The sequence below is a fragment of the Macrotis lagotis genome, chromosome 1 (assembly GCF_037893015.1).
Source record: "Macrotis lagotis isolate mMagLag1 chromosome 1, bilby.v1.9.chrom.fasta, whole genome shotgun sequence".
Lineage (NCBI taxonomy): Eukaryota > Metazoa > Chordata > Mammalia > Peramelemorphia > Peramelidae > Macrotis > Macrotis lagotis.
Window position 1 is genome coordinate 581,554,640 of NC_133658.1, and position 27,000 is coordinate 581,581,639.

The 27,000-nt window shown below is 39.4% G+C and overlaps 1 pseudogene; it reads left to right on the plus strand.

Annotated features, from left to right (window-relative positions):
* LOC141505540 (glycerol-3-phosphate dehydrogenase [NAD(+)], cytoplasmic-like) overlaps nucleotides 1–22,667 on the plus strand; it is a 114,369-nt pseudogene extending 91,702 nt beyond the window's left edge.
* Nucleotides 22,668–27,000: the final 4,333 nt, after the last annotated feature.

Consider the following 27,000-nt stretch of genomic DNA (forward strand, 5'->3'; position numbering starts at 1 on the left):
TAGTCTTATCGAAAGTTAAGAGAGGGAGCCACCTGTTTGGAATACAAGGGGCTTTCTTCTAGAAATAGTTTAAGAAAAATAGTTTATTCTTTCTTTAATATTTCTTAACCCTGAGAGGACTTCACTAGGAATATTAACCCTGAAATGGTTCTATTAGGAATATTCCACTCACTCCTTTCTCCAACTTGTTATTCTTTTTAACCAGGGTATTCACGAAAGTCCTGGAGTCTTGAGACTGACTTCTGACATCATCCAAAAGACACTTAATATTGAAATAAGTGTGTTGATGGGGGCTAACATCGCTGGAGAGGTGGCTGATGAAAAGTTATGTGAGGCCACCATCGGTAATGACTATTCTAGGACATTCATTTAAGCTAATGTTTTTTCTTTCTTGGAGAATAAAGTTGGGAATAGATGGGATCTGGGGTTGGGGAACATCAAAAGAAGGCAGAGCAAAGAAAGGGTTCTTATGCCTGGTCTAAAGCACTAAAAATGTATCCCAAAGAAGTTTTTGAGGGAAAGATTTTTTTTTTCAGATTTACTCAGATCATAAGAAACACAAGTGGATATTGGTAAGTTTTCCCAATGATGCTTTTGTAAAATTAGGAAACAAATAAAGATCACACTCTCAATATCTCTCATTTTTAAAAGTGAGAAAGCAGGGGCAGCTAGGTGGCGCAGTGGATAAAGCACCGGCCCTGGAGTCAGGAGTACCTGGGTTCCAATCCCGCCTCAGATACTTAATAATTACCTAGCTGTGTGGCCTTGGGCAAGTCCTTTAACCCGATTTCCCTTGCAAAAAATAAAAAAAATAAAAAGTGAGAAAGCAGTCAGGGACTTTCAATTCAGTGGAAAGAGCCCTGGATTTGGATGCCCAAAGCCCCTAGGTCCTCCACTGTGGGTCATGGACATGGTCCGGCTACTCAATGGTTTTGAGAAAAGCATTTTAAATTCTGAAGTTTTATATAAATGTGAATATTAATAACTATTAATGTGGGTAGGCTGGTAATGGTATCCCTGGGATTTTGGGGGTCACCAATTAAAGACAGAATTTGGGGGGTAATTGAGAAATGAGGGTCACTGAAAGATGAATTCACATGCTCTCTTGAGATTTTAAAACTGCTCCGGATTTTATTATAAAATATAGCAAAGTAAATTGTTAAAAAAAACTTTTTGTCCTGAAAGGTCAAAGGGTCAGCACTATAGGATAGGGTAAATAACAAAAAGGCTAGGTGGGGATTGCTTAGTAAACAGAGACTGAGACTGAGAGAGGGAGATAATGAGAGATAGGAATTAAGACAGTCAGAGAGCTGGTTGGGCCAGAAAGAGAGGATCGGCCCCAAGGGGAGATCCAGCCCAGGTTTTATACCTTGCCCCTTATCTGGACACTGACCTAAACCAGGTAGAGAATTGAAGACCAAAGGTGGAAATGAGGAGACAGGATACAAATTTTACATTAAACAGTGAAACAATGAGTCAATTTACATCTCAAGGGCAAAGATCCTTCTACACACTTAACAAGATGCCCAGATTTTAACCGCATTAAAAGATTACAGAATTTGTTTAGATTATAATTTTTCTACATTCATTATTCTCCACATCAGTAAAGCCCAGACCTCTTTCTGACACATCCTTGGCTGTGTGAACCTGGAAGTCCAGGCTCTCCTGTTTGTTGTAGGAAATCCTTCACCTGAAGCAAACTGTGCCAATAAAAGCATAGGTCCAAATCCTATCTAGTCCCTTTTTTGTATCATCTCATCCTTCACATCTTTTTTTGAGAAAATTCAGGTCAAAAAATCCTGGGGCATATTGCCAACCTGCTCTTATTTCTTTATAGCCTGTAGCTCACAGGTAAATAAAATCACTGCTTCTTGTAGGTGAATAAAAGCTTGGTTCATTCTCTATGAAAGGGTCCATTGTACAATTCCAGTTGTAGTTAGGACAAGGGGAGTTGAACTTGTCATTATCTCATGCCGTTCCCATGTGAGGCAGGACCGGGGGACTAAAAATAAGAAATCCGGTGACATTCTCTGCTCTATCTAGAAGCCAGATTAGGTCAGTGACTAGAGCTTCTGAGGGGTGCTGTGGCATCTTCCATTACTGATACAATACAAAGTTCTTTTAGTACTGGAAAAAATCACAGAAACAACAAAAAAAGGACTATTTGATTATATCATTAATTGCAAAGAAAGGCTCCAATAAAATAAAGCCTTCATTTCTTCATTTTAAAACCTTTTAAAAGGAGAGGGATCTTTCCTTTAATGATGATAGCTAACATAGAGGTATTGAGGATCCCCTTAAGTTTGACCTTAAACATAATAATTAGCTCAAATGTGTTAACCTTCAGTTTGTCCTAATAAAGGTAAAGAGTTTTCCAAAGAGGAAAACAGAATTAGATTAATATACATGTTTATTAATATTGCTCTCAAGTTCATTGACTGTACAGGTGTGTATGGGGATGGGGGCATCTAAAGAACCAAACCCCCAAAATGGAGTCTTGAACCAGGTTTATACATTCCATTATCAGAAGATACGATCTGAAAAGCTACTTTCTGACTTCGTTCATTGAGGGGAGGGGGCTGGATATATCAGATATATTTCCTAGGAGTTATTGCAGGAAGAAGACATGCCAGGAGGAATGGCTCTGCCCAAACCCAGAATCTTTTAACATAAGCCTTGGCGCTTATATTAGGACCTCCACAAAGCAAGGTGAAGCTTCCCCTCTAGGATGCTGGCACCATCAACCTTATTTTATAAATAAGGAAACCAAAAAATAAAGAGAGGTGAAGTGATTTGTCCAGAGTCACATAAGTAGTAAGTCACAGAGGCTGAATTTGAACTGGGGGTCTCCAGACCCAAGACTCAAATCACTGAGTTACCCAGATGCCTATATTTAAAGCATATATTTAAAATCACAAGCTTATATATTACAGTGAAGAAATAAGAGAGAAATATTCCCTATTTCCTATTTGGCATAGTTTTAGATATGTAGTATTATAAGAAAAAAATAAAGGGGGGCAGCTAGGTGGCACAGTGGATACAGCACTGGCCCTGAAATCAGGAGGACCTGAGTTCAAATCCAGACTCAGACACTTAGTAATTACCTAGCTGTGTGACCTTGGGAAAGCCACTTAACCCCATTGCCTTACCAAAAAAAAAACCTTAAAAAAAGGAAAAAATAAAGGAATATTGACGATGAGAATGTTACAATTTTTTAGTGTATTTAATATAATTATAAAACATAAAATAATAAATCAGAAATTTAACTAATTAATAAAATAAATAAACTCACAAAAGCAACTGTATTTTTAGATAACACTCATAAAGATAAGATTATTTTTAAAATATCATTTACAGTTTTGACAAAATGTATCATTTATTTGGGTTAAGGTTTACAAAGCACTTTCTCATTTTATTCATTTGTGAACTGTGCATTACTTTCCACCTACATTTTATAAATAAGTCACTGAGATTTGAGTAGATAAGTGACCTGCCCAGTGTCCCACAGTTAGGAAGACTGAGACTATGTACAGAGAGCTGAGAGCTGTTTGAATAAAAGATTGTTGGCAGAAAATGTGTCCAACCAAAGGGGAAAGGTGAGAAGGTGAACCCTCACTACAAATGGAAGTGAATGCAAAGCTTTTATTGAGGGAAAGTAAGTGGATAGGGTCTGAGCAGAACCAGCAGTGAGTAGTTGGGGAGCATATTTTTTTAATAGGGTAAGTGATATAGGAAGCAGGGTGGTGTAGTTTCCATAAGGATTCAGAGTTGTTTGGGGGTCTCCCTGGAGATTGAGAGTTGTTTGCAGTTTCTTTGGAGATTAGGATTCATTTTTCTCAGGAAATGATACTCAACCAAACTCACCTGGGCAAGAGTGAAACCAGGTTTGGCTCCAACCAAAGGTTTCAGGGATTTGAGTAGATGTGTGAAACAATTCACTTAAAAGATTGACTCTGCCTCAGAAAAAATGTTAGTTAAAAAGGTTTATTTAGTTATTGCTATAGTATCTGTACTATAGCAGATGCTAAAGGAAAGAAAAACCTAAAGGCAGGAAGTCACTGATCCTTGAAAAGGCAAAAGGGGAGCCCTCAGTTAAAAAAAAGTTAAATGAAAGTGAATGCAAAGTTGTTTATTGAAGGGGGTGCTGAGTCCAAGCAGATCTCCAGTAGTGGATGGTGGGAGAGCAAGTCTTTTTATAGGGTATGGGATATAGGAGGCAGTGTGGTATGATTTCTATAGAGAGCCATTTGGGGTCTCCATGAAGTATGTGTTTTGATTGGGGATCACCAAGGTGAGATTGGGTGTTGTTTGGAGTTTCTATGGAGGTTAGGATTCATGTCCTTAAGAAGGGATAATCAATGGGGCTCTACCGAGCAAGAATGAAATGCAGGCCTGGATCCAATATTCCAGCCTTTTTGTTTTAATTTACTAAGGGGGATTAAGATCTGAAGTTGGTTCTTCTGGTGCTGCTTCTAGCTGAGTGGGGTGGATAATGTCATGAGGTACAGTAAAGGGTGGAACTTTTGGTATCCTTGGGCCTGAAGTAGCATCATGGATTTGACCATCTGAGATGTGGCAGTGTTCACTGTCTTTTGGATGAAGGATGCAAGCATCCAAAACAAAGGAGGACCTAAGAAGAGTCCCAACAAAACCATGATTAGTGAGGTTAATATGGGAAGGAGTCATTAAGTTTCCTTACCAGAAGAATTGGGCTATTATAAGAGTCATAGGAGTCCCACCTAAAGAAGTCTTAACTATGGTGAACTTGAGGCCCCTAATCTTCCAAGAGGGACAGGCTATTGAGGTATGCTAAGGAAGGAGGTGGGGTCTTTCAGCTTAATGAGAATTGGCACATTATAGAAAACTATTATAGGGACAGATGTGTCCCAAAAGACAGGGTTTATAGGGAGATTAGGAAGAGTGGAAGTATTGTGAGTGGGAGGGTGAAACAAGGAAAGTACTCTGTAGGATCCTCATATGGTTGCTGAAGGGAAGGATTTAAGATCTGACCCTTTAGATGGGAGGTGTAGGTGTAGGACAGCTAGGAACTATCAGAAAGAGATGAGTAAAAGTAGATGCCCCAATGTTCCAACCTGCCACATTTACAACAGTCACTTCTGGGATCATTACCATTATTAAGTGCCCTTCAGAGGTTTCAGGACTGGTTGACAGAAGCTAACTAACATCTGGAGAGATGTGGTCTGGGATGTAGCTTTCTCTTCATCCCAGTTATTAAAGATCAAGAAGGTCGCATTGACCAAGTCTCCTATAGATGTTTGGGGGCCAGCCTCCACCTTCCTCAGTTTTCTATTGGATATCTGAGGCTGATTGAGAAATGAAGTAGATATTCAGGAAAATAATCCCTTCAAGGAGATTCAGAATTAATATTAGTATATTGGTAGCAGTCTCTTTAAGTCTGTGAAAATGATGTGGGGTTTTCACTGGAGCCCTCGGAAACCTCCTTAACCTTATCAAAGTTGACAGCTTTCCAAGCTGTGATTTGCTGACCAGTCATCAGGTAAGTAATCATCTGATCCCTAGTATGTAAATCTTGGGAACATTGGTAGTCCATTTAGGGTCTTCCCTACTGTCTGCCAGTCTTTCTATTTTAACATTGTCTGCATGATTCTGTGCTGCTTTCCAGCACATCATCAATCCTTTCCTTCTCATCATCAATCATTCAAGTGGAAAAAATAGCATAAAGCTCTCTCCAGGTCAGGTCATAGGATACAGTAAGATAATGGCATTCTTTAGAAAATTGAGAGGAATAAGAAGAATAGGAACCAAGGCATTTTTCAATTTGGCTGAGGTTGGAAAAAGAGAAATGGACATGGACACTGATAGGTTCACCTTCAGGACCCACAACTTCATGAAGAGGGAGGATGGGACAGGGATGAAGGTGAGCCTGAAGGAGAAGGAAGGGGAGAAGATGTGGTGGTTGAGGAAGGTAGATTATCTGAGGCAGAAGGAGGAAGAATAGATGTTGTGACCATACTTGGTCAAAGAGGATTGTCTGGAGGAATGGTGGAAGAGGTTGAAGGGTCTGATGTACCAGTTTGGGAAGGTTCTGGTTGATGGAGAAGAAGCTGGGTAGCAGAGATGGACTCACATAAGGAAAGGTATCACCTTAGTTCAAAAAACAGCTTGGACTTATAGTGTCTCATTCCATTTTCCTTGCCTAGGACACAAGTTGTTTAGGTCAGTGAGGGGTGGCATATCAAAAGTCTCCTCAGGTGGCCAATTTATATTGTGACCACTGTACGGTGGAAAGACAAGCCATTTAGGCTTGAGTTGGGAATCTATTTGTTTCAGATTTTTGCATCCACATCCCAGTGGCATGTCTGGGGTATTTTTGGAAATGTAAGGTCCCCAAGAAGATAAGTACTAGGAGAGGTAGAATACCTGAGATTTCAGAAAGGAGCACCCTGGGTGTCCCCAGGAAGGAGTCCCAACCTCTCAAATTAGCCTCATCTTCTGAAGTGGTTGCCATGAGTAGGAGAAGTAGTAGCAATCATCCTTGAATACCGAGGGTTTAGTAAATCCAGAGTAGAATTGCAAGGGCTCTTTTAGGCACAATCAAGGAGTATAAGTACGCCTGAGGGTACTTGATGGAGCTCACCACTTACCTGATAGTGAGCCTTCAGGATTTCCTGCCTCTCCTCTCCTGGGTTTTGGCACCAAACGAAAAGTCAAAAGGTGAACCCTCAGTAAAGAGGGAGATGGCACTCTAAATGGAAGTGAATGAAAAGCTGTTTATTCAAAAAACAGCAGGTTGAGACTGAGTAGACTCCAGCAGTGGGTAGTGGGGAGAACAAGTCCTTTTATAAGGTATGGGATAAAGGAGGTAGGGTGGTATGGTTTCTATAGGGACTGGGAGCCATTTGAGGTCTCCGTGGAGGATGTGTTTTGTTTTGTTTGGGGGTCACACAAAGGTGAAATTGGGCATTATTTCTATGGAGGTTAGGGTTTGTGTCCTTAGAAAAGGATAATAAATGGGGCTCTACTGGGTAAGAATGAAACTCAGGCCTGGATCCAGTAATCCTCTAAGGGGAAATAGCCAGAGTGGGCTGCCCTCCAAAGGAAGATGAGCATTCAGTGGATAAAAGTAGTGAAGAAGGGTACAGGGGCATGAGAGGTTATTTGGGGGTGCATATCCTCCAGATTATACAGGAACCTCCCAAAGGAAGGCAAGCAACTCAACTGAGAAGTGAGTGAGCTTTTAAAGGGGTAGGAAGATGTCTGACCTTCATTCTAGAAGAAGGCTATGACAAGCATATGAACTGGATTTGAGTGAGGGGGGCTGGGCTAAGTCACCAGCCTCACTTTTTCCTCCAGAGTCATCTGGATCCAGTGGCCAGATATGAATCAGGATGACTGAAGATGGTCCTGGATTCAAGGCAGTCAAGGTTAAATGACTTGCCCAAGGTCACACAGAAAGATGGGACAATTTAGGTTTATGGAAGTAGAAACTCAGAGAACAAAAATGAGTTAATTAGGGGCAGCTAGGTGGCGCAGTGGATAGAGCACTGGCCCTGGAGTCAGGAGTACCTGAGTTCAAATCTGCCCTCAGAAACTTAATACCTAGCTGTGTGGCCTTGGGCAAGCCACTTAACCCCATTTGCCTTGCAAAATCCTAAAGAAAAAAAATGAGTTAATTAGGGATTTGTAGATGAGGAGTGGTAGCTCAAAGACTTTCAAACTAAGGCAGGCATCCATGTTTCCTCGATAGGGGCTTGTTTTATGCCTGAGGGAAGGGATTTAAGTGGTAGGGTCAAAGTACTTTATTAAAAGTTCTTTGACTTCATCTCCTAGCTTGGACAATGCTATGGGGAGAGAGGGTCAGAGTTAATGTAAAGTACATGATTAATGCAGAATACATTAATTATGAAAGATTTTTCTGTTCAATATATTCACCAAATGGGAGGGAAGAGAAGATGAGGTCAGAGCCTTGAGTTATCTACACAGAAAATGGAATATTGATAATGAACCAGGAAAGGAGATTAGAAAAGGAGAAATCAAATCTGAATTATCAGAATAAAGAACAGCATCATAAAAACTCAGAAAAGAGAATATACAGGAAATTTTTTTATTTAGTCATTTCAGTAAGCTCTGATTCTTGTGACCCTATTTGGCATTTTTTGGCTCAGATTCTGTAGTGTGTAATTGCTATTTTCTTCCCCAGCTCATTCTAGAGATGAGAAAACTGAGGCAACCATGGATTAAATGACTTTTGCCCAGAATGACAGCTAGTTAAATGTCTGAGGTCAAATGTGAACTGGGGCCTTCCTGACTATGTGGTAGACAATGAGAACTAAAGAAAAACCATCAGATTTGGCAATTAGGAAATCATTAGTTAAGTTTAGAGATTAATTTCAGTTGGGTGGTAGATGAGAACAGGAAACCAGAAATCTAGATAGCAAATTGTTGAGAAATAAGTAAAAGGACATGAAGTAGAAACAATGAAAATAGAGGAGGAAGAAGAGGAAAAAAGAGAAAGAGGAGGATGGACAAAATTCTGAAGCCCAGAAAATCAGGGAAACTTGAAAATTATGTGTAGTATTCATTTTTTTTCAAAAGAGTAAACAGTATGAATGGAAAGTTATGGTATTATATCAAATTCTCTTTTTATGTTGTGCCATGCCCATGAAAATATTCTCTTTTTTTTTTGTCTTTTTGTCTTTGAGTTCAAAACAACAATTTTAAAGTTAAAAAAGACTTGCTATGAAAGTGTGTTGTTTTTTTTTTTTAAATGAGGAAGGTACCTCACACCTCTCAGACTGGCCACTATGACCAGAAAGGACAATAATCAATATTGGAAGGGATGTGGGGATACTATTACATTGTTGGTGGAGCTGTGAACTCATCCAACCTTTCTGGAGAGCAAATGAAATTATGCCCAAAGGGCAATAAAAATATGCATACCCTTTGATCCAGCAATACCACTGCTAGGTTTATACTATGAAAAAGGGTAAAAACATCACTTGTACAAAAATATTTATAGTAGCCCTGTTTGGGGTGGCAAAGAATTGGAAATTGAATGAATGTCCATCAATTGGGGAATGGTTGAACAAACTGTGGTACATGTATGTGTTGGAACACTATTGTTCTATTAGAAACCAGGAGGGATGGGAATTCAAAGAAACCTGGAGGGATTTGCTTGAACTGATGCTGATCGAGATGAGCAGAACCAGAACACTGAACACCCTAACAGCAACATGGGGTTGATAACCAACCTTAATGGACTTGCTCATTTCATAAATGCAACAATCAGGGACAATTTGGGGGTATAGATGGAGAATACCATCTATATTTAGAGAAAGAATTATGGAGTCTGAACAAAGACCAGAGACTATTACCCTTAATTTAAAAAAAACAAACTTATCTTATTATGTAATCTTGCTATCTCTTTTGTTTTATTTTTCTTAAGGATATGATTTCTCTCTCAACACATTCAATTTAGATCATAGCATGGAAACAATGTAAAAACTAACAGACTACTTTCTGTGGGGAGTGAGGATGGAAGCGAGATTTGGGGAAAAATTGTAAAATTCAAAAATAAAGAAATTTATTTTAAACATCTAAAAAAAGAATGAAGGAAGTTAGGTATGTTTCTAGGTGTAACAAAAGGAATCAATAGTAGGGATGAATTGATGATTAGAAAGAGGATGTGAGGATTGAGGGGTCAATCTGCTGAAAGAGATGACATCAAAGATGGAAGTGAAAATAAATGACGTCTTTCTTGGTTTTGAGATGTAGAGGAGAATAGAGGAAGTTTATGGGACTTTATCTCTGCAAAATATAAAATTAACATCATTAAACTAGGAGATGAAAATATGGGAGACTTCAGAGGAGAAATTTGGAACAGCCACTGGGGAGAAAGAGTACCATAGAGAAGCAATCTGGGATTGGGGTCTAGCAATGCATGAGTAGAAATAGGACATAGGGGCATAGGATTTAATAATCAAGGACAGTGTAATATTGGTTAACAAGAGGAATCAAGATTTGGAAGGGAGAGAAATGAAGCCAAGTAGGAATAAAAGCCTGGGAAGGTACTGAGGGCTGGAATAACTGGAATTCATGTTGGCAAAGCAGAGCAGGTTTAAAAGGAAGTTAGGTTTAGATAAAGGATTTTTAAAGTTCCTAGTCATTTAAATGGGCAACTAGCATGGTACAATGAATAGAGTACAAGTCTGAAGTCAGAAGGACCTGAGCTCGAATCAGCCTCAGATACTCCCTAGCTGTATGATCCTGGGCAAGTGATGTAACTCTTTGCCTCAGTTTCCTCATCTATAAAAGGAACTGGAAAAGGAAATGGCAAACCACTCTTTGTCAAAAAAACTGCAAGTGGAGTCACAAAAAGTCAGACTAAACAAAGTCATTAAATGTAGCACTTGCAAATGATGAGATCCAGGGGTATTGTCTTTGTGTGTGGCAGAGGGATCTTAGGAGTAGGTGATGAGATTTAAGGAAACTGAACAAGGAAGTTAGGATTTTTGAGGGAACAACAGCATGTATATTGAAGTTCTCTTATATAAGAGCAGGAGTTTGGGGTGGAGAAGAAGACTGTGACCCAGGTGCTAAACTCTTTTTTAATTGATATTTTATTTTTCTATTTACATATTGTTTGATCCAGGCCTGAGTTTCATTCTTGCCTAGTAAAGCCCCATTGATTGTCCTTTTCTAAGTACATGAACCGTAACCTCCATGGAAACTCCAAACATATAATCTCACCTTGGTGAGACCCCCCTAAAAAACAAATATTCCAAGGAGGAGACCCCAATGGGTCCCAGTCCTTATAGAAATCACACACATCTAAAGTCTAGGTTAAAATAATAAATTGCAAAGAAGTTATCATTTGCATTGGTAGAATGAGTTTCCTCACCCAGGAACTCTAAACTGATAGAGTCACTTATCCCCCAAACTTCAAATTGTATCAATAAGTCATTTAATTGGTTAGGCTTAAGAGACCATTCTGACAAATAAAGACTGACTTAGATAAGAGAAAACTAAGAAATCTGGATAACTAAAGAGCAGCCAGAAGCAAAGGAGCCAGGGGGGCATAGGCTGGCACAGAGGGCATCCACACTAAAGTGGACACAGGTGGACAGTGACTTGAAGCCCTAGATTTTCTGGCCACTGGAGATATTCTCATATTCCCTGGCAGCTGGTGACAATTTGAATTTAATTCCGTGGACAATTTATTAAACTACTAATTTGAAAACAATTGCCTCTATACCACTTTAGTGAGGTGCAGTACCCTGTAATTGTGGGAAAAACTCTGAACATAGGATGCTAATTATCTCACAATTTCTTGTGGGGAAAATACTTTGTAAACCCTAATGTGCTGAGGAAATGTGAGTTACTATTGTTTTAGTATGCATTATCAAGTGTTTAGCAGGTTCCCTTTAGGAATTTCCCTGAAGGGAAATCAAATTGCTCAGTTTCCCCTTCAAAAGAGTAATAACTTACAATGCTGTGAAGTCTACAAAGTATTTTCACATCCTTCATCTCTCATGATACTAGGAACAAATTCCATGAAACAGGCAGAGTAGATATTAGATGAGAAAAATACTCCCTAGTAAAGGATGAAAATAAGGGAAATCAGGTTCTGTTGATTTTTCCCTGTCTTGTAAGGAGGCCAATACCATAAATAGGCTTTTGTGTTTATCTGCCCTTTTCCCTCAGGATGCACAAACAAAAAAGCATGGAAAGATTTTGAAGGAATTATTTGAAACAATCTACTTCCGAGTCACTGTAGTGGAAGACCAAGAAGCTGTGGAACTCTGTGGAGCACTAAAAGTGAGTCATGGAGGGGGAGGTCTCTGAGTAGCGATGAAGGGGCACATTTTAAGGACCAGACTACCCATAGCCCCCTCCCTGACTAGCCTCCAGAAATGGAAAGCTCAAAGTGTTAAGAATAGTTATTTTACCAGGACCAGAGAATTCTCAGATCTGTGCAATGGTTTTTCCCACACCAACTGACCTTCTGACTAGAGTTGATGGGTCTGGAGAAATCCAGGGAAGGGTATCTTTACCTCATCTTCCTTTTTTCCAATTCTCTTGTTTTATTTTTTTCCTCTTATTTTAAATATGTCTCTCTTTGACACCTTTCACTCCAGAATATTGTGGCACTTGGAGTCGGCTTCATTGATGGCCTGGAACTTGGAGATAACACAAAGGCAGCAGTCATACGCCTGGGATTCATGGAAATAATAGAATTTGCTAAAATCTTCTGCAAGAAGCCTCCCTAGATTAACAGTTTTCTGGAAAGCTGTGGCATTGCCGACCTCGTAACCACTTGTTATGGAGGTCAAAGTAAGAAAGTGGGTGAAGCCTTTGCAAAAACACGAAAGGTAAGGGAGGGCACCTGAAACTTTTCCCATAGTAAGAGATTTTTGATAAGTATGAGGGATTCTATCTCATTTTTCAAAGAAGGAAACTGAAGCACAGATTGGTGTTTAAATGACTTCTTCAGGGTCATATAGCCAGCTAATATTTATGGGGAGTGGGATTCTAAGCCATGGTTTCCTGACTTCCTGACTCCAGTCTTTTAGCCACAGCCAGGCACAGCGCAAAGAAGCAATAGACAGGGTTGGGTTAAGCCTCCCTCTTCCCTTGGCCGTCTGGGGAAACATGGCATAGGAGAATGTTGAATATGGAGTAACTTAACTTGGCTCTGTGGTTTGGAACAATCTATTTCACATCTCCCACCTCAGTTTCCTCATTTGCAAATGAAGAAGATCCTTTACTACAAGTCTCTTCCCAGCTGTAAATTATCTTAAGTGATTTTATTTCACTGGATCTCAGTTTCTTCTGTAGTATAAGGAAATTGAACTTTTAAGTGATTTCTAAGGTCCTTTGCAGAGTTAACATGCTAATATTTGACTGCCAAGGCTCATCTTTAGCCTTGTTAAATTCTCTCCTGGGTCCTGGTCTAGAATCAGTTCCTATTCTCTTTCCCCTCAAGGGACAGGCAAGAATGAGAGCTTCCTGGTTCTGGCTGCGTTCAGCATCCCTGATGTCATCCCTGGTTGATCTGCCCCCCTCCCTGACTCAAATCTTTTGTCGGCCGTTGAGAAAGGCAGAGAAGGTCATCACAGTTTCAATCATGACTGCTTTTGCAGCAAATGAGAAACTTCCTGGGGGGGATTCATTTCATTTAACATTCCCTGTGACTACTGCCCCTATCCAGCCTCCCAGGAGCAGTAATGATCCATTGCTCATATCTCTAAGTTTATAAATTGTCTTCATAATAGTCCTGTTACATAGAAGGTGGAGATACTGGCATGTAAAGTGAGTATCTATAGTCACATACCTAGTAAGTGTAAGAAGATAAACTCAAATATAGGTCTTCTTTTTCAAGAGTTAGGGAAAGTTCTTTCCAGGGTGGAACTCTTGGTACATGTGAGCTGGCTAGTCCAGCCCTTCACTGTCATGTGCTACCCATCCATGACAAAAGTCTCCCAAGTAGGGATATCCTGGGGTTTTCTCCCTTCTATGGGACAATTTCCTAGTTTCCTAGGTTCTTCCCTTTATGGAGTGAACCTTGCATTTCTTCCTCTCCATGGGGGCATTGCCTTGGTATCTTTTTCCCTAAAAATCTGATGTCCTGGGAACTCCCCTCCAAGTCAACTGCTTGTCCCAGGTACTAAGATTGCTAATTATGGTTCTGCATCTTAGTAAACCTGAGTATCCATTTTTAGCATTGGTCATATATAGGATCTTAGGACTTCAGAAGTCCTCTAACTCAACCTCCCTCTTATATTGTTATTCTATTCTTTCTAGCCCATTGAAGAGTTAGAACAAGAGATACTTAATGGACAAAAGCTTCAGGGATCTGGGACTGTCAGAGAAATCCACAAGATCCTGCAAGAAAAAAAAGTGCCTGATAAGTAAGTGATTGATAACTAATAGAGAGCAGAACCCTCTTTCAGGAATCATTTTTATTATAAATTTAATCTCAGTGAAAATATATAGGCAAAATGAGCAATTACATTGTATGTGTAACTATAAGCTTTTGAAGCATATACTCTTCCAGAAAAGGAAAAATATATATCCATTTTAATCAAATAAAGCCTTAATTTGTATCCCCTCTTAAATCTTTTTTGTTTATATGTTTATCAGATATTATTTCTTTTAGCTTTGTACCATACATATTTTAGAACAAGTATTTTATGATGATTCTTCATTCTTTATCACATCCTATGTCTATTCTGTTCATATTTCTTTCTTTATAGAACTATTTTTATTTTGGTTTTATTTAACTATTCCCCAGTAGTTAGATATAGGACTTTGTTTTTAGTTCTTTATTGTCATAAGTGAAATCACTTTGAATATTTTTGTACAGATGGTCATGTTTTTCATTGTTAGTGGACACAACTTCATTGACTGGAACTTTATTCTTCTTAAGTGTCTAAGGTTGAAATAGCTTCCAAGTTAACTGGAAGAATAAAAAAGCAGAGACAGTGTTTCTTCTTCTCCCCTTATCACTAATGGTTTGACACCTAGAGCTTTAAGATAATTTGCATGGCAGTGTACAGGCTGTTACTGAAGCATAATGGTCATCAAAAAGGCCAACAAAGAGAGATTATTGTGTTTATCTCCAGTTTGAAAAAAACACGCCATGAAATGTAGACCATATGAGGAAGCATGCTACCTTTCCTTTGAGGTATATAGAAGAAGAATAATTATCCTACAGCTAGGAGTGGGGGCTTTATGAAGAGGGACAAGAGTGTTATCACAATTGCCTGAGAAGTCCTTTTTCAGAACCATCTAGGCAGGTGGGGGGAAAAAAACAAACTCAATGATGCAGAAAGAATAAGGTAAAAATATAACCCAGGCACAAGATCCAGGACTGCTGCTTTGGTAGTCTAAATCTAAAAGAGTAATGATATTCAAAGCAGCAGTGGCAAGATCAAGGGTGCAGAGTTGTTTTTTAAATAATATTTTTTTTGTCCAATTAGTTGTAGAGATAGTTTTCAACATTCATTTTTGTAAAATTTTCTTTCTCCTCACCAAGACAACAAGCAATCTTAAACAGGTTATACATATTTCCATATTAATCATGTAAAAGAAAAATCAGAACAAAAGGAAAAAGAAGAAAGAAAAAACAAATAAAAAAATGAAGAGTATGCTTTGCTCTACATTCAGTTTCCATAGTTCATTTTCTGAACATATATGGCATTTTCCATGACAAATCTTTTAGAATGATCTTTGATCACTGAACTGCTGAGAAGAGCTAAGTCTGTGTTGCTATTACATTGTACAGTTTCTCCTGGTTCTGCCCACTTCATTCAATATTAGTTCATTTAAGTCTTAGCCAGATTTTTCTGTCCATCATTTCTTGAACAATAGAATTCCATGAACAATTCCATTCCATGTGTACACATATGAACATAACTTGTTCAGTCATTCCCCAATTGTTGGGCATCCCCTCAATTTCCAATTCTGTTATATTTTTGTACATGCAGGTTCTTTCTCGTTTTTTATGATCTCTCTGGGATACAGATCTAGTAGTGGTATGCACAGTTTTAAAGCCCTTTGAAATAGTTTCAAATTGCTCTCCAGAAAGGTTAAATCCATTCACAACTCCTCCAACAGTTCATTAGTATCCCAGTTTTCCCACACTCCCTCCAACATTATTTTTCTTTTTTGTCATTTTAAACAGTCTGATACTTGTGGTGAAGTGGTACCTGAAAGTTAATTTTAATTTCTTTAGTGATTAAAAGCTTTTTAAAAATATGGCTCTAATTCCTTCATCTGAAAACTCCCTGCTCATTTCCTTTGTCATTTATCAATTGGGGAATGACTTGCATGCTTATTAATTTAATATGTTCTCTATATATTTTATTTGTTTTTGGTTTTTTTTTGCAAGGCAATAGTGTTAAGTGGCTAAGGTCACACAGCTAGGTAATAAGTATATGAGGTTGAATTTGAACTCAGGTCCTCCTGACTCCAGGGCTAGTGCTCTATCCACTGCACAACCTAGCTGCCCCCAGTTCTCTATATATTTTAGATATACTGACTGTAAAAATTGTTTCCCATTTTTCTGCTTCTTGATTTTTTTGGGGGGGGTCAGGGCAATAGGATTAAGTGACTTGTCCAAGGTCATACAGGTAGGTTGTTATTAAGTATCTGAGGCTGAATTAGAATTTAGGTCCTCCTGACACCAGGGACAATGCTTTATTCACCTAGTTGCCCCCTAGTTTTATGCCTTTCTTTCTAATCTTGGTTTTGTTTGTGCAAAACTTTTTTAAAAAATATAATCAAAATTATTCATTTTGCATTTCATAATATTCTCTATTTGGTCTTAACTCTCTCTCTCCATAGATCTGGAGGGGATTGTAAACAATTTCTCATTCTCCTATTTGACTTATGGTATCACCCTCTATGTCTAAATAATATACCCATTTCGATCTTATCTTGGTATAGGATATGAATGTTGGCCTTTGCCTCGTTTCTGCCATACTATTTTTCAGTCTTCCCAGCAGTTTTTCCTAAAGAGTTAGTTCTTGGGGCAGTTGGTGGCGCAGTGGATAAAGCACCAGCCCTGGAGTCAGGAGTACCTGGGTTCAAATCCGGTCTCAGACATTTAATATTGACCTAGCTGTGTGGCCTTGGGCAAGCCACTTAACCCCATTGCCTTGGAAAAAACCTAAAAAAAATATATAAATAGTTCTTATCCCCAAACCTTCAGTCTTTAGATTTATCAAACAGTAAATGACTGTAGTCATTTACTACTGCTTCTTTTGTACCTATACTATTCCACTGATCCATTGAGGCAAGTATTTGGAGAAGAAGCTTTAGACCTATCAAACAGGATCAGAGACAGGGTCCATGAATGACAGCTGTGGCAGCAGGGCTTTTCAAAATTACCCTGGAGAGGCAGTTGTAGAAACTCAAGGTTCACAAATTCCCATTAGTGAAATCCCCTTAACAGTCAGTTGCTAGATACAATTAGCTCTTAGCAAAGGAATTTATTAAGATAGCATAGCTTCTGGGTTATTTCCCCTAAATTTCACTTGAATTTGTCCTTTGAGTTCCCAAATGGTAGCTGTTATATTATTCAATATTTTAGACTACGGGAAAGGAAGGTCAACTTCCTAATGCTAGATGATACAGTGAATAGAGCACTGACCTTGGATTCAGGAGGACAGGGGTTCAAATCTGGTCTCAGATATTTGCCACTTACTAGCTGTGTGACCCTTAACCTTGATTGCCTTGCATCCAGGGCCGTCTCCAGTCCTCCTGATCCGCGTCTGGCCACTGGACCCAGATGGCTCTGGAGGAGAAAGAGAGGCTGGTGACTTAGCATAGCGTCCCCCTCACTCAAATCCAATTCATGTGCTTGTCATGGCATCATCTCCCTGATGTTGTAGTCTTCTTTGAAAATGAAGGACAAACATTATATAGAGTACACAAGCTGCTGATTTCTATTAATGATGAACCAATAGACACAATTCTCTTAGCAAAGGTACTAATTAAAATAGCAATAAATGGAAAATAAATACTCTTCTTCAAATATCCACAGTGCCTGTGCACAGAGTGGCACAGACTTAACCTACAGTGGTCCTGAGGCACATTTATAGGGGATACGTATGCCAAAGCAACTCTCAACTCCCTTAAGGCAGGACCTGAAAGTCCTGTCTCTACTCATGCAGTCCATAGCCACATGAGCTTCCATACCTGGTTCTCTTTTCTGGTGCCAGGGCTCCTTTCTTTGTGTTTGACTGGAGTGTTTCTGTACTTTTTCAACTGTACTGCTAGATTCTAGAGCTGATGACAGGAGGAAAAAAGAGGCCTTCTTTCTCTCCTGTAGAGATCTCTTCCACAAAGTTCTCCTGAGACTGTATTTGTGAACAATTCTGAGCTTATTAATTTAAAATGCAGAGACACATCCAATTTTTGTCTATCCAACTGGAGGAAAAAAGTTCACACCCTCTAAAGGGAGTGCCACTGCTGACACTTTACAGTTAGTTCAAAACTTTGTTATCAAAACTTCATTATCTATAACTAAATCCTTTTCCTGCTATTTAACATAGTTCTGGATCTGCTAACTATAGTAATAAGAGTATAAACATGAGGCAGAAAGAAAACAAAATGATTTCTATTTGCATATGACGATTTATTTAGGAAACGCTAGAATCAATAGTCAATAATTTTCATTAAGAAAAGAAAAATAAATCTACAAGTAGCAGAAAGAAATACATCAAACTGGATATAATTTCTCCAAACAGTTCTGGAAGACACCGCAAACTGAATCTTTATCCAACAATCCAAGAAAAAAATATCCCAGTGTGTCATTTTTTTACAGCCCAGATCCATGGAGGGAGACAAGACAGAGAGGTCTGCCATTACTATGAGCTGGATCTAGCTAGGAAGGGTCAATGGAACAGTCCAGCCCCATGAGAGGCTGGGTACCAAGGCAAGAAGTGGTCCCAAATCCAACACAAAGAGGCCAAGAGAACAGAAATAGTTGCATCTGGTTGGCTTTGTCACTCACTGCACAGTTCTGGGTTAAAAATCCAAGGAGGACAGGGATGGACAGTGTGCCTAGAAGAAGCATTTCAGGGAAAGGAGTGATTCCAGATCCAGGCCTTAATAGGACAAGGCTAAAGGGAGTTCAGGATCCAGTGGTAGCTTGCCATGTACCTTGTACCCGGGGAGCAATGGGCTGTCAGTTTGAGCTTCCAATCCAGTCATAAGCAGTCATTGGAATAACTAGGGAAGGAAGTCCAGGCCAAGGGGAGTGAGTCTGTGGTTCTGTCCCTCTGAAATGATAGTGCTGGGTCCATCAGTCCAATGTAACTCCAAACTGAACAACTCTCCAATCATTGCTCAGACCCAAATCTAGGTCAGGATTCAGTGGAAGCACTGCAAGCTTACAGGTCTCCAGCCAGAGCAGATCCTGGTATAACACAACATTTAATATGCGAAGAAGGTGGCAGGACCAGCCCAGACAAGGGATGAAAGTGTTTTCATAGAGGGAAAAAATAGTTTTCATGACTCATAAAGTTTTTATATAAATAGAATCAATGCATTTAAGAAAATAAGATGAACTATCAATTGGAAAAATCATCACTGGACATGAACAAACAACTCTGCTGAACTGAAAACCGTCATATGAAAGATTGCTCCAGATCTAAAGATAAGAGAATGCAAATGAAAACAACTTTGTTTTCCCATTAATCTATCAAACAAGGACTCATGATTAAAACTGGAAACAGTCAATATTATAGAACTTAAAGGCAAAAAAATAGGCACACTAACATTCTTGTTGAAGGTATGAATTGACCCAACCATTCTGGAAAACAATTTGGAATGACAGGGGACTCAAATATTTATACACTTTGACCCAGAGATTCCAGTGTTAGGCAATATATTCTAGGGAGGTCAATTCAGAAAAAAAAGTTCCATATGTTCCAAAATATAATAATGACAAATATGAAAAAAAATCTAATATAGGAAGGCTTACATGAGGTATAGCAAAGTGATGTGTTACTGGTACATGGCGGAGGAGGTGGTGGTGCTGAGTATGTATTGAGCCTTAAAATGAAAGATTTCTAGGGTTTCTGAATTATGAACTAATTCACACAGCTCTCTGACCTAGAAGTGTAAATTTATTAAAAGTTACAAGTGACTAAGTAATAAAAGAGAGTTGGCCAGCTAAATTTCCTATGGAGGTTTAAAAAAATCCTTAAGTAGCTAAACAAAGAAGGAATGCATGCCTATGGCAACTGGGCTGAAACACAGGGGTGGGTGGATGGGAGGTAGGTAGGAAGTGGGGTGCAGTCCAGCTGATTGACCTGGTAGAGAGAAAGGGGAAGAGAGACAGACTTTTTCAAAGAACTCTTGGAAGGATTAGAAGTGGAGCTGGCTCAGAACTGGGGAGGAATTAGGGCAGTACCAGGGCAGTGGCCACTGTACATGTCAGTAGGGTTGTAAGTTAGGTATGTAGATGTTTAAAGAATTTTTATGATGCCTTGACATCCTTTCCTTGGATGTGTCAGCTTGAACTTTAAGATTTTAGCACAGATGGTTTTTGTCTAGATAGCAAAATGAATAGGCTGGAAATTCTCAGAGACATAGGAGTGTGTGTGTGTGTGTGTGTGTGTGTGTATTACACACACACACACACACATATATATATACACATACACACATATATTTATATACCAAAGATTATTATAAAAATTAACTGTTTTGTTATAGTATCTTAATAGTATAGTACTTGTTAATTGGGGATGGGGCCCTATTAGATACATTCCTTACTAATGTACTTATAAGTTCAAGGCCAATACAGAAAGGAAAGAGATTATAATATTTGTTTGGATTACAATATTTCTCTCTCTGCCCAGTGTTCTCCTGCATCACTAGCAGAAAAAAAATGGCTAGCATTTATATAATGTATAATCAATTGTTGTTCATTCATTCATTCATTCACTCACTTGTGAACAGTTCTTTGTGATCAGGCCCTTCTATACTCCACTGTCTTCCAAAGTTCACCAAATCATGGTTTATTGCTTTCAGGATACTATCTCTCCATCACTCTGCCATCCCCTTCTCCTTTTGCTTTCAAGCTTTCCTAACATCCGGGTCATTTCCAATGAGTTCTGTCTTCTCATTAGTTGGTCAAAGGATTTAGGCTTTCGTGTTTGACCTTCCAATGAATAATCTGAGTAATTTCTTTTAAGAGGCATCCAACTCCTTCTGGACCCCAGTTGGGAGTTTTCTTGGCAAAGATACTGGAATGATAAGCCATTTTATTTACCAGTTTACTTTATAGAAGAGTAAAGTGAGGCAAACAAGGTTAAATGACTTGCCCAGGATCAGTTACAAAGTGCCCGTGGCTGAATTTGAAATCAGGTCTTCCTGATTCCAGGTCTGGTTCTTTTTTCACTCTGTCACCTAGCCTTATTGTTTAATGAGTTACTTTCTACCACTACCTCTTTGAGCCTTCCACTATTTTCTGCTAGCATCTTCTGGGGTTCAGTGAATGGTAAACTTTGACCCTTGTAAAGGAAACAAAGGTTCTCTCAGTTCATTTGCAGCCAGCAAAAGTTTACAGAAACCCCTAAGTCTAGGAGGGTCTATCCATCTGACTACCCTCTACTATTTATTTTTACTCAAAGTCCCTGAACACAAACAACTGTCAGAGTAGTGGTTAGAAAATTCCTTTTAACTTTTGTCAGAATGTCAGTTTATATTTCTCAAACTTTGTGGGGATGTCACCCAACAAGACCAAAAATACCTATATGGGTGGGTAGGGAGACAAAGACCCCCAAGGACCCCACTGAGGTTCCTGGTTACCATACAAATTAATCTGGGATCGTGGATAAAGAGTTAGTAGAACTTGCAACACAATGAAAATTTCTTTAATTCTTGTGATAGTTTGCTGGTATATTTCACAAGACTTGGTAGAGGCAAAATTGAGCTTTTTGCCTTTGTCTATGCTCCCTAGATACCTTACTCAGCATTCATGTCTTATTGGTTCTTTTCAATTTATTTTCCTTTTTTTAAGGTAATGAGGGTTGTGACTTTTCCGGGATGTCTGAGGCATCATTTGACCTCAGATCCTCTTGACTCCAGAGTTCATGATCTATTCATCAGCATCATAATTTCTTTTCAAAACAGCAAGACTTGTAGAAAAGCTCACACTTATCCCTTTATTAAACATGTATAAAGTATTTGCCATGTGATTTAAGCAATATAAGGAAAATAAAGATAATTCTTTAAGGGGAACTGTTAGGGAGCTGAATATAAAGGAAGGCAGTCCCAGGTAGAAAAGATAAGACATTCATATCTTAGTATGGTTAATAGGATATAAGTAATTCAGCCTATGTTACATAGCACAATTACAAGGAGGGGAAATGCTAACAAAGGAAGACTTCATGGAAAAAACAGCATTTATCCTATCTTGAGTTTCCACTGGGGAGAGACAGTATTTTAACTTAGTTTAGAGTGAAGAGAAATAAATCTCAGGCACATGCAAAGACAAGAAAGCCAAGGATATGTTCAAGTCCAATCTGACATCAACATAAGGTATATGAAAGAGAATAGAATGATACTGGAGACCAGGCTATGTGGGATTTGAGTGCTAGCTAAGAAGCTCACATCTACCTGCTTTTACCTGTGTTGGCACAGTAAATATAAGCAAATACTAAGATATGAACCATCATAGATGTAGACATAATTCTGAATGCACAAAAACCTACCCCAAAATTAGAGTACAGAATATAGAAGAAACATCTCATAGTTCTTTAGTGCTTATGACCTACAGGCTTCTACTTGGACAATTTTATTTTTATTTTTTGAGACAATTGGCATTAAGGTCACACACCTAGTATGTATCTGAGGCCAGATTTGAAGTCAGTTCCTCCTGACTCCAGGACTGGCATTCTATTCCAGTGTGCCACCTAGTGCCCCATTTTCTTAATTTTAGAGGACATAAGCTTGACCAGCAGGTTTCCTGTCTTCCTGGTTATCTTTCTTTACCTGTGATCTCTCTCTTTTAGGTTTCCAATATCTGTCTGCATCTATGAAATAATCTGTGAAGGAAAGTCAGTGAATGACTTTGTCCATTGCCTGCAGACTTATCCACACCACAAATGACTTGATGATTTGTGAGGAAGACTGGGGTGATTCCACCTATCCTAATCACTAATAAAAGGAGATAAGGCTTTAGACTATGTGACTATTTAAAATAACTACAAAAATACCTTTCACTTCAATCCAGGAGAAAAGCATTCAAGAAAGTTGTTTTCCCTAAACCAATCAATTCAGGTAGCATTTATTAAGTGTTTATGTCTGACATTGTGCCAGCTATTATAAGAAAAAGCCAACTCTCAAGGAATTTATATTACATATTGTTTAGTTATTTTCAATTCTTTATGAACCCCATTTTAAGAGTTTCCTTGACAAAGATACTAGTTTTTTTTTCCTTTACAGATGAGGAAAATGAGGCAAACACATGAGGAAACTGAGTGTCTTTCCCTGGGTCACACAACTACTAAATGTCTAAGGCTGGATATAAACTCAGAAAAAGGAGTCTTCCTAATTCCAAACTCGGCATGCTCTATCCACTGAACCACCTAGTTGCCCACTAAAAATTATAAAAACAATAACAATAACTAGCAGAGATCTTTCTGCTCTCCCTGGGGCAGGACTCAGCTGTTTGCCACACTCACTTTACAAATGTCTCAATTTATCCTCATAACTACCCTGGGAACTAGATGCTATTATTATCTTCACTTCCAGATGTTTACAGATGAGGAAATAAGAGACAGTTCACTTGTCCAAGGGTCATATAGCCAGCAAGTAATTGGAGTTGAGATTTGAAACTCAGGTCTTCCTAACTCCCTATCTAGAACTCAGTATCACCAAGCTGCCTCTAAACATAAATATTAATAGGTACAGATAAGACACATATAGAAGAATATTTTAGATAAACATTAGCAACCAGGGAATTGGGTGGCAAATGAGGGCTAAACTCTCCAAAGGCCATTTTTGATGTTTCTCCTAGGAAACAAACCTCTGAGCCTCTCCTCCTACTTTTGAACAGCGGTGGCTTGAATCTGCAGGAGTGAAAAAAGAGCCTAAGGTGGGGATACAGCTAGGTGGCACAGTGGATAAAACACCAGCCCTGGAGTCAGGAGGACCTGAGTTCAAATCTGAACTCAGACACTTAATAATTACCTAGTTGTGTGGCCTTGGGCAAGTCACTTAATCCTATTTCCTTGTAAAAAAAAAAGATCCTAAAGTGGGGAAGGAGGAGGTCAAAGTGAAGACGCTTCTAAGATTGTGTAGTACTGACTGTCCTATTCCTCACCACCAGAGGCCTTCCCCTCTGGGTTCTTTGCTCTACTTAAGGGAACTGGGGAGTTAACTATAGGCTCTTTGAAAATGGCTCCAGCCTCCACTGACGGAGTCTTCCCACTGTAGACTCCCTTGCAGGTCAATTCTATTACCTGCTAACAGATTCATATTTTTGGTGGTTTTTGTGGGGTTTAGTAACTTGCCTAAGGTCACCCACATTTTTTTTGTTTGTTTTATATGATTACAATAATCTTGTTGTAAGAGTAAACATAAACCTCCCTACCATCCCCCCCCCCCCCCCCCAAAAAAGATGAAAAACCTCAAGAAGAGAGAGGAAAAAAATGTACTTCAGTCTTGTTCGGATTCCAGTGACTCTGTCTCTGGGATGAGTTGCCTTCTTTATAATGAGTCCACCAAAGAAGTTGCTTCAATATTTTCCCCACAGTTACTATTACTAACTGTATTTCCCTCCTCTATTCCTCCCCTCTCTCTTTCCTTTCATCCTGTCTCTGTTCAGAAGTGTATTGTATCTGAATACCCTCTCTCACAATCTTCCCTCTCTTCTATCACCTATCTCCCCTTCCCTCCCCCCATTCCCCTTTATCCCATCCCTTTTCTCATTTTTTCTCTAGGATAAGATAGATTTCTATACCCTGTTGAGTGTGTATGTTATTTTCTCTTTGAGCCATTTCTGATGAGAATGAAGGCTCATTCCCCCTCACCTTCCCCCATTCCACTCCATTGAAAATTTCTTTTTGACTCTTATGTGAAATATCTTAGCCCCTTCTTCCTCTCCTTTCTCTTCCTCCCAGTACTTTCCTTTATTACCCATTGACTCCATCTTTTTATTGTTATACCATCATGTTCAGCTCCTTCCTGTGCTTTGTCTATATATGCTCCTTCTAACTGTTCTTATAAATGAGAGTTCATATGAGTTATCAATATCTTCTTCCCATGCAGCAATACAAACAGTTCAACATCATTAAGTTCCTCATAGTTAGTCTTTCTTGTCCACTCCCTCTATGGTTCACCTGAGGTCTTGCACTTGGAGATCAAACTTTCTGTTCATCTCTGGTTGTTTCAGTAGGAAAGTTTGAAAGTCCCATTTCATTGAAAGTCCATATTTTACCTTGAAAGAGGATGTTCAGTTTTGCTGGTAGTTGATTCTTGGTTGTAAATCAAGATCTTTTGCCTTCTAGAATATCATATTCCAATCCCTACGAGCCTTTAACGTAGATGCTGCCAGATCCTGTGTAATACTGACTATAGAGTCAGTTTCTGGCAGCTTTTAGCATTTTCTCTTTGACTTGGGAGTTTTGGAATTTGGCTATAATGTTCCTGGAAGTTTTTCCTTTGGGTTCTCTTTCAGGAGGTGATCAGTGAATTCCTTCAATTTCTATTTTAACCCTCTGCTTCTAGGATCTAAGGGCAATTTTGCTGTATTATTTCTTGAAAAATGAAGTCTGGGCTCTTTTCCTGGTTGAGGTTTTCAGGCAGCCCAATAATTCTTAAATTATCTCTTCTGGATCTGTTTTCAAGGTCAGTTGTGTTTCCAATGAGATATTTCACATTTTCTTCTAATTTTTGTGGGGTTTTTTGGGGACAGTTTATTTCTTCCCAAGCTCTCGCAAAGTCATCAGCTTCCCTTAGTTCTATTCTGCATTTGAAGGAGTTATTTTCTTCAGAGAGTTTTTTAAATCTCCTTTTCCAGCTGGTCAATTCTGCTTTTTAAGGCATTGTTCTCCCCATTTGCCTTTTGTATTGCTTTTTCCATTTGGTCTAAACTGGTTTTTAACATTTTCTTCAGTATTTTTTGTATTTCTTTCACCAAGTTGTTGACTTGGTTTTCATGATTTATCTGCATCACTCTCATTTCTCCTCCCAATTTTTTCTCCATTTCCCTTAATTGCTTTTCAAAGTCTTTTTTGAACCCATTTTTCTATTTCTCTTGGAGGTTTTGGATATGGAACTTTCAACTTTGTCATCTTCTTAAATCTTCCATGGGACCAAAGTAATTTTCTATGATCCAATTTTTTTTTCTTATTTGCTCATTTCCTCAGCCTATGACCAATTTACTGCACTTCCAAGGTTTTGGGGGGTTTGGGGGCAACCCACAGGGACCTTAATTGCTCCAAGGTCTTATGAGGGGGGGGTCTCTGACTACTCTCTTGACTGTGTTTGGGCCCTCCCCTCTGCCCTGCTTGGCTATGGTGACCCAGTCTGCAACCTGGATCTGAGTGTGGCAAAAAGCTGAGTCCTGCCCCAGGGGGTGCAGAGAGATCTCTGCAGTCTCCCTGGACTCCCTTATCTTCTATGGGCTGGGAGCTCTGAATGTTCTGGGTGGCTCTGTCAACTTCCATTGCAGGTTCTCACCACAGGGCTGCTCTGAGGCCAGTACTCAGCTCCACACTCACTCTGGTATGGCAGGATTCTCTCACCCCTTCCAGCTGTTCCCGATGATTAAACCACCCCCTCTGCTGTGGACCCAGGTTCCCACCCAGCTGTGCTCACTGCAACTGAGCTTGCAGCAGCTTTTCCAACCCCAAGTCCTGGTGAACAGACCTGTTCTGGAGGTCTTCTACGCTGTGTTGGACTGGGAAATTGTATCACTCAGTCTTTAGTGGATTCTGCCCCACATCTTGGTTCCACCCACCAGATTCATTTTTAATCATAAATATTTACTTTGGTGGGTATCAATCACAAATATACAAACTTACTGCCCCCAACCCATGAGAGGCATAATTCCTTTCCCGATTTGCACCTCCCCAGTCTCTGGGGAGGGGAAGGGAATTAAGTTAACCGTTTAGGAGCATAATTCCATCCCCCCAAGTCCAGCCCTACCCCACCCTCACTCCTTAGACTTGGGTCCTAGACTTCTTAGGGTTTCCATGCTAGGACAGCTGTATCCCCCCCCCATCCCCACCCGCCCCAACTGGTGTCAAGGTCTGTATAGTTCAAATGCTGAATTCTATGAGTCCTCCTGTAGCCAAAACATCCATATGGGTTCCTCAGCACCAGGGTAAGAGTTTCAGGATTCCAGAGGTTGGAGCAAAGGGCAACTTCAGTGGTGGAAGAGTTGGGACATAGCAAGGAGAATCATCAGCTTTCCCCATATCAGAGGACTGAAATAAAATCAAAGAGAGAACCTATGGGGACTGAAGGGGCTTTTTTATTGTTCTCATGTTA